The sequence below is a fragment of the Benincasa hispida genome, chromosome 6 (genome assembly GCF_027475165.1).
Source record: "Benincasa hispida cultivar pf3 chromosome 6, pf3_genome.v1.1, whole genome shotgun sequence".
Classification (NCBI taxonomy): domain Eukaryota; kingdom Viridiplantae; phylum Streptophyta; class Magnoliopsida; order Cucurbitales; family Cucurbitaceae; genus Benincasa; species Benincasa hispida.
Genome location: NC_143483.1, coordinates 13,429,545 through 13,438,699, shown reverse-complemented (window position 1 = coordinate 13,438,699; position 9,155 = coordinate 13,429,545).

Below are 9,155 nucleotides of genomic sequence, written 5' to 3'. Positions count from 1 at the left end.
GAAAAGGAATTTAGAGTGGATTGGAGAGGGTTTGAGAGAAAACTTCAACAAATTTTTTTTCTCTCAAAAACTGAATGCATGCCCTTCATTTCTGAAAAAAATGAAATATTTATTCAATTAATTCATGCAAGCACTACAAGGGTCAGTTGATTGACACTTCAATTAGCATTATCCAAGTGGGATAGGAGTAAGAATGTGGAGAAATCCACTAAGAAATCTCAAACTTGGATTTTTCCACTAAAACTTAAAATTCCAATTTCAAATTAATTAATTATATTTAATTTAAAAATAAATTTAATATAATTTAAATTCAATTTAAAAAATTTGAATTTCCTTTGAAACTTGAAATTAATTAAAAATTAATAATTAATTTAAATAATAATTTAATATCAAATATTAAATTAATAAAACTCCTAATTCAAACATGAATCCCTATTTATGTAATCAATATTTAAATCATTATTTAAATATTTTGAACTCTCCAATACGTTTAATTTCAATAAATTTAAGCGTTAATTATATCGAATATAATTCTCCAAACCTTAAAAATTGAATTTAAACATTTCAAATCTAAACCCTAAAACCGAATTTGAACATTTCAAATTCACTCAATATTTTAATTCAAAATTTAATCTTTTATGAGCTAGTAGAGGGACTTTATGAACCTACATATCATGAGTTCCAATGATTTGAGATTAACTAATTAAACTCTTTAATTCGAATTAATTAAAATTCGTGAACTACCGAGACATACCACTATAGCTCAATAGTTGCACTTTCCTCACTACAGATATATTTCTGTCCACTTGATTTAACCATAATCAGTAAGTCAATCCTTCATAGGTCGTTCGTATTTATAGCTATGTCAAAATTACCATTTTACCCTTGTAAATACATCTTGCTCCTTAAGTCACCACTGATCCTCTATTGAACTATTGGTTTATAGTCAAACTAATAAACCATGTCCCTTTTTATCATAAGAGGGTAGGGTACCTTTGTTCAAGACCAGGAATCAATACTTAAGAGAAGAACCTATCTGCTAACCTTAAATTGGGTAGGAGTGAATTCCTTCTTGCAGGACTATGTCCTCAACTATCTATCCAATTTTATCCCTAAAATGGGAGGCTTATCAAGCAGTGCTATTGAACTACTCTCACTTATGCAAATCAAAGGATAATCCCGAATAAACAGGAGTTCATAGTTTGCTCAAAATTAAGATCAAGTTATCCTAGGTCATCGAATTGATCGTCTTTTGCATAGGATGCCTCTACTCGCATGTCTCCACATGAACGATTTTGGGATCATATCATTTGTATCCGTATACAAAGTGGGCCGCATCCATAGTGTCCCTAAGATGAGGTACCCAATCTCATCCATATACTTATAGACCTTTTAAACTATATACTATAACTTGATCCTCTTTTATATCTCTACATAAAGTTAAAGTATTCATACTATAGGCATGAGTTCGTTTATTGGATTTTATATCATAACGCAATTTCAATAATACTTTTATTAAAAATAGAATATGTTTAATATATTACGAACTGTGAGTTTGAGGACATTCTCAATACTATAAATAGATCGAGATGCGTGGTGTCAGATTGTGAAATAGGCACTGGCTCCAGCAGACATGAATCTCAGAAAGTGGAAGTTCAATGTCCTCTCTACTCGAATCAAGATCTAGATGAAGAAGGATACTGAGTAAGGCAGCGGTATCTTGCTCTAGAGGTGGAAGTAGGGTGGGTGAGGTAGCGGTATCAGGCTCTATGGGTGGGTGAGAAATAGGTGAAGTTGTGGTATTAGGCTCTGCGGGTGGAAGAGGAATGGGTGAGGTGGTGGTATCGAGATCTTGAACTGGAAGTGAAACACATGAGGTGATGGTATCTGAAGGGAAAGGTGAGGTGGGTGACCTAGGTACAAGCTGGATGGGTGAGCGAGGTAGAGGTGGAATGGGTGACTGAGGTAGTGGTAGGGTTGGTAACCTAGGTAGAGGCTGGATGGATGATCGGAGTGCTGGGGTTGATGCCCTAAATCTCGTAGGATCCTGTAGTTTGTAAATACTTGTATGAAAAAACTCTTTGTGATTTATAATATATGATATTTTATTCACTTCAATCTATGAAATATGAGATATTTTAGTTGTATTAACCACAAACCAATAAACTAAGGTCCCTGGTTATCGTTGTAACTTAGGCATGTATGTGGAGACATACAAGTGGATCGTGCTTTTAGTGAGAACCTAAATGGTTTGAAGTATATGGATAAAGGAGGGATACCTCATCCTTGTAACACTACGAGTGTGGCCCGCTTTGTAGGTGTTAAAAATGTTGTAAAGTGCTACAAATGATCTGATCTTGATCATTCGTGTATTAGACATGTGGGCGGGGATACTTTATACAAAGGAGTTTGTATAAGACCGGACCACGAAATGTTTAGTCTCGTTATATAACGTCGTTCATAATTGAGACTTTCATTTCACTAGGATGACCATAGGTAACATGACCTTAATCTTGAGTGAGTTGTGAACTCCTACCTATGAGAGCGGTCCTTTGATTTGCATGGTTAAGAATGGCCAAATCACCGACTCAAACCTACCACTTTGGGGATTCGTCTGATTGGGGAGCTGGGAACTCAACTACACAAGATGGTTTATATGTTGCATATGATGTAATATTAAAACTATAGGTTATAAATATAATATGATAAGTTAGTTATTGTATTTATTTATAAATTATTAATTATGAGATAATTAATTTTCTTTTTCTCCAATAACTACCTTAATGGTTTGTTTTTAGATGGTTTATGGCAATTATGGATAAAGTGAAAAATGTTTTTTCATTATTCATTCCACGCTACATGAGATAAGTTATCATATAACTAATTGAGAGAAAATACGATAGAGCATCGAGTTTACTATACGATAGTGGTTTTACTACACGATCAAGTATCAAGTCTATATGATAGACTTCTTCCTCTATACGATTGTTCATCACATTCTTGATCGTCTGCTCGATCATTTATTCCTCCATCCCTATATCCAAATCCATACAGAGCCCACAACTCCTGGATTCTTACACCGAGAATACCAAGGTAATAGAGTGGTGGTGTCAAGTTCTGTTCGAGGATTGAGTTGTACTCGCTGGTGATCGAGGATTCTCCAGTTGCTCGTTGCGTTCGTGCTTGTTTGTTGAGTTGTTGAACGATCGAGGAAAATACATGAAGAAAGGGTTCTTCAAAGGTATTTTCACTCGATCTCTTGTATTTAATTTTGAAGCATGCTGTAATTTATCATTTAACGCATAATCGTTTGTGTATGATTGTAAATATTTATGTTCTTTCACAATGGATTTTGGAACGATCCGCTTTCGCTCACTGATTCTCTAGTTTTAGAGTTCCTTCATGAGGTAGGGGTGGGATGGGTGACCTAGGTAGAGATGGGGTGGGTGATCGAGATAGATGAGGGATGGGTGACCTAGTGGCATCGTGGCCTGTCTGTGGAGTGGGTGAACTGATCGTCTTAAAAAGCATGGAACCCTTCATAGACTATAATAGAGATATAATGGCTACAGTTATGCTTTCATGTCTTTCATGTCTCCCTCGAGGTTCGATACACGACCATCCAACCTTGATATTGAGCTATCAATACTCTGCAGGTACAAATATATAGAAGGATCAACATTAGCTCCCTTTCTGAAGCCTGAAACCTCAGGCTCAAAATGCTCCTCCTCAAGTTCAGGACGTACGTGGCCCACCAGCACATCAAGAAACTGAAGAAACCTGTGAAGGCACTGAGCAGAAACGTGGATTTGTCCCAATTTCAATTTGTCACATAAGGAAAATTACAGATCATGAATTATGTAATAACATAAAATTTATAGCATGTTATCAAAATTAAGCAGAAAGAAAATTAGGGTTTCAAGTAAACTTACCCTTGAAGAACCGTTCTTCTTCACGATTCCTTTTCTCCGATCATGATCTACCACGAACCAAAAGACCTTCAACAATAAGGGCACCATCACAATAGAACCTCATGTATTCTCTATTAGGATGAGAATCACTAAGGAGTTTTGTGGGCTCTTAGGTTTTTGGAGAGGGAGAGATTGAGAAGAGAGAAGAGTTCTCTTGGGAGGTTTTCCAAAGTCTCACACACTGAGATTTAATCACCTGTATTCTCTTTCGTGAAGAAGAAGAAACCAGCCAATCACACACCACTCCCTTCATTTTAAATTCAAAATTTAAAATAAATTAAAATAAAATAAATTTCAATTTACTTAATATATATAATTATATATTAACTAACTTAATATATAATATATACATACAATATGTTATATCCAATATAACATATAACTTATAGTTTATATTATATCAAATACAATATAACCTATAGTTTTTATTCTCTCATTAATATATGGTATTTAATATAAATCTCATTTATATTAAATTTAATTACATGAAATCAATTCACATAATTAATATTTGAATCATATTCAAATATTTATTTCCTCTCAAATCAACTTTATATTATAATGTATCAAATACATTATAATAATTAGATCATATATAATTAAGTAAAATTAATTATATCACATATAATTAATTTGAACAATTCAAATTATCCAGAATTGATTCTCATTAAATCCTTGTCGGACACTCTGCTAAAGACCAACAGTTGAACTCTTCACACTATAGATATATTTCTGTGTTCATTAGATATAACCAGTCAATAGTGTGATGACCCTTCAGAAATTGCTCGTAAGTATAGCTAGGTCAAAATTACCATTTTGCCCCTATAGTTACATCTAACTCTTAAAATACCACTAATCCCTCTAATGAACAATAAGTCATAGTCCAACTATAACTAAAACCCCTCTCGGGCCAGGAAAAAAGTGTGGCACCACATTGTTTAAGCTCAAGAATTAGCTCATAAGGGAGTAATTTATCTACTTACCCCATTGGGGAAGGAGTGAATTCCTTCTTATGTAGCTATGTTCCCAGTTCCCTAATTAGACAAAACCCCAAAATGGTAGGCTTATTGAGTAAACGATCTGACCACTCTCACCCATACAAATCAAATGATTGCTTTCATAGGCAAGAAGTTCACAACTCACTTCGGATTTAGGTCATTTCACCTATGGTCATCATGGTGAAATGTAAGTCTCTATTATGAACAGCGTTATATAATGAGACTAGTCATTTCGTGGTCCGATCTTATACAAACTCCTTTGTATAGAATACCCCCACTCACATGTCTCCACATGAATGATCAACATCAGATCATTTGTAGTACTTTACAACAATTGTAACATTTATAAAGTGGGTCGTATTTGTAGTGTCACCAGGATAAGGTATCCAACCTTATCCATCTACTACAGACCATTTAGGTTATCACTTAAACATGATCCACATGTATGTCTCGACATACATGTTTAAGCTACAGATGATAACCTTGGATGTTAGTTTATTGGTTTGTGGGTTTAATGCTACTAAAAGTCAAATAAAACATCTCATATTTTATTAAATAAATAAAATGTTATGAGATTTAGGGCATCAACCCCGATAGAAACATGTTTTCACTGAGGGTGTAGATGGACTTGTGGATATTTATGTTGAAGGAACCATTGAAGGTCCTTAAGCGGAAACGGGATCGAACCAAAATTCCAATATTTACATAATGTTCAATTTACAGAGATCAAGTAGAAATTATGCATTCAATTAAAAAAATACAACATGCTCAAAAAATAAAAGATAAATGGGTTTAGAAAACCCTTACCTTTGAAGACCGATCTTCAATGGAAATCCTTGGAACATAACGAACACCATTACGCAAGTTGTCTTAGTGTTCTCTAGATGAGAATCCAAGAGTGTGTGTACTCTGGCTATTTTGAAAGAGGAAGTTTGAGAGAGAAGAGAGGAGATGATGGGATTTAGATTTTCTCATAACGTTTTCTGTGAATCTTTGTGTTGTTTCTATGAAAACACACTAGTGGAAGAAGACCAAAAACAAAACTACCCATTATCACGATACAGAGAAAAATAGGAGGAACGAGTTATAACTCCCTCCCAAAAATGATTTTTAAAATTAAATTAAATTTATTTTATTTTATTTTAATAAATCAAATAATATATATTTATATGATAATAACCTAATATATACAAAACTATATGTTATATCAAATATAACATACAGCCTATAGTTTCTATATTGTATCAAATACAATATAACCTATTGTTTCAACTCTCTTTCACCAATGGTTTTTAATATAAATCAAATTTATATTAAATTTAATTATATGAATCCAATTCACATAATTAATATTTGAATCATATTAAAATATTTATTCCCTTTCAAATAAACTTCATATTATAATGTATCAAATACATTATAGTAATTATATCATATATAATTAGATTAAATTATATTACATATAATTAATTTCCTTAATTAATTTGAAAAATTCAAATTAATCCAAAAATTGATTCTCATTAATTCCCGTTGAGGTACAGAGGGGACTTCATAGACCTATAGCTTAAAGCTTCAATGGTACGTGAATAATTAATTAAACTCCTTTAATTAAATTATTCTCCATCCATTAACTGTCGGGCACTCCACTAAAGATCAACAGTTGCACTCTTCGCACTACAGATATATTTTTTTGTCCATTGGATATAATCTTCAACACAATGACCCTTCACCAATTGCTCGTAAGTACAACTAGGTCAAAATTATCGTTTTGCCCCTATAGATACATCTAACTCCTTAAGTAACACTGATTCATCTAATGAACAATAAATCATAGTCCAACTATGACCAAACCCCTCTCGGGTTAAAAGAGGGTGTGTCGTCACATTGTCCAAGCCTCAGAATCAGCCCTTAAGGGAGCAATTTATCTACTTATTTCGACGTTGAGGAAAGAGTGAATTCCTTCTATTGTAGTTGTGTTCCCAACTCCCCAATCAGAAAAATCCCCAAAATGATAGGCTTATTAAGTCGGCGATCTGGCCACTCTCACCCATACAAATCAAAGGATCGCCTTTATAGGTAGGAGTTCACAACTCACTCAGGATTCAGATCATGTTACCTATGGTCATTCTGGTGAAATGTAAGTCTCAATTATGAACGACATTATATAATGAGACTAGTTATTTCCTGGTCCGGTCTTATACAAACTCCTTTATGTATAATAGCCATGCTCACATATCTCCACATGAATGATAAGAATCAGATCACTTGTAGCACTTTACAACAATTGTAACATCTACAAAGTAGGTCGTTCTCGTAGTGTCACCAGAATAATAAGGTATCCAGTCTTATCCATTTACTACAGACCATTTAGGTTATTACTTAAATATGATCCATATGTATGTCTCTACATACATGTTTAAGCTACAAGATAACCTTGGATATTAGTTTATTAGTTTGTGGATTAATACAACTAACTGTCAAATAAAACATCACATATTTTATTACATAAATAAAATGTTTGTACAATACAATTACAAAGTATAGGACCCTATGAGATTTAGGGCATCAACCTCAACAATCTCCCATTTGACCTAAAGCTAGTTGGGTGCACAATATAAAAGTCAAACTAGTATACAAAGTACACAAAATAATAAACTAGGGCATAACATGCCCATTACAAATCTTCCACTGGCCCTAGTCTAAACACGGCCTGTCCCATAGAACCATACACTGTAGGTGACCCTCAAACACCTTAGCCATGAGGGCCTTTGTAAACAGATCAGCAAGGTTATACTCTGAAGCTATCTGTGTGACGATCACGTCCCCTCGATGCATAATCTCTCGGATGAGATGATACTTTCGCTCTATGTTCTTTCCGCGCTTGTGGCTCCTAGGCTCTCAGGAATTAGCCATATCACCACTATTATCATAATAAAGTGTGATGGGCTTTGACATGTCTGGAATGACTTCCAGATCTGTCAAGAATTTCCTAAGCCAAACAGCTTTCTTAGCAGCTTCACAAGCCACAACCTATGCAACCTCCATGGTGGAGTCAACAATGCACCCATGCTTGCTCCTCCAGACTAATGCCCCTCTGTTAAGAGTGAACACTGATTATGTGGATTTCCTATAATCCTTATCAGTCTGGAAATCAGAGTCTGTATATCCTGTAAGGATTAGATCCTTAGAACGATACACGAGTATTCCCTCGTTCTCCATAGATACTTGAGGATATTCTTAACAATGGTCTAGTGATCAAATCCTAGATTAGGCTGATATCTACTAACTATCCCCACCGCATAGTAGATGTCAGGTCTACTACACAACATCGCACACATCATGCTGCCAACAGCTGATACATAGGGGATCAATCTCATTTCCTCAACCTCTTGAGGTGTCTTAGGATACTGTTCCTTAGACAATGTAACTCCATGCCTAAAAGGTAGTAAACCTCTATTGGAGTTTTGCATCAAATACTTGACAAGCATTTTGTCAATGTACGATGCTTGAGACAAAATTAGTGAGTTGTTATTTTGATCTCTAAAGATTTGAACTCCCAACATAACTGAGCCTCTCCCAAATCTTTCATTTGGAATTGAGTTGCTAGCCAATTCTTAACTTCAGTCAGTAAACCTACATCCTACTCATTTGGAATGATGTAGGTTCATCAACATACAACACTAGAAAAGCTATTGAACTGTTGATGATTTTCTTGTATACACAAGGCTTATCAACATTCTGATCAAGGCCATAAGATTTGATCACAGTATCAAATCTTATGCTCCAAGATCGAGAAGCTTGCTTCAGTCTATAAATAGATCGATTAAGCTTGCAAACCTTTTGTTCTTGACCTTGGATTATAAATCCCTCAGGCTGCTCCATATAAATGGTCTTCTCAAGATTGCCATTTAAAGACAGCCTTGACGTCCATTTTTCAGATCTCATAGTCATAATATGAGGCAATGGACAAGAGGATCCGGATAGACTTTAGCATGGCAACAGGTGAGAAAGTCTCCTCATAGTCGACTTCCTCAACTTGGGTATAACACTTTGCCACTAGTCTAGTCTTGAAGGTTGCAGTTTTCCATCAGCACCCCTTTTTCTCTTGTAGATCCATTTGCAACCTATAGGTTTAACTCTATTAGGTTGATTTACAAGATCCCAACCTCAATTAAAGTACATCAAT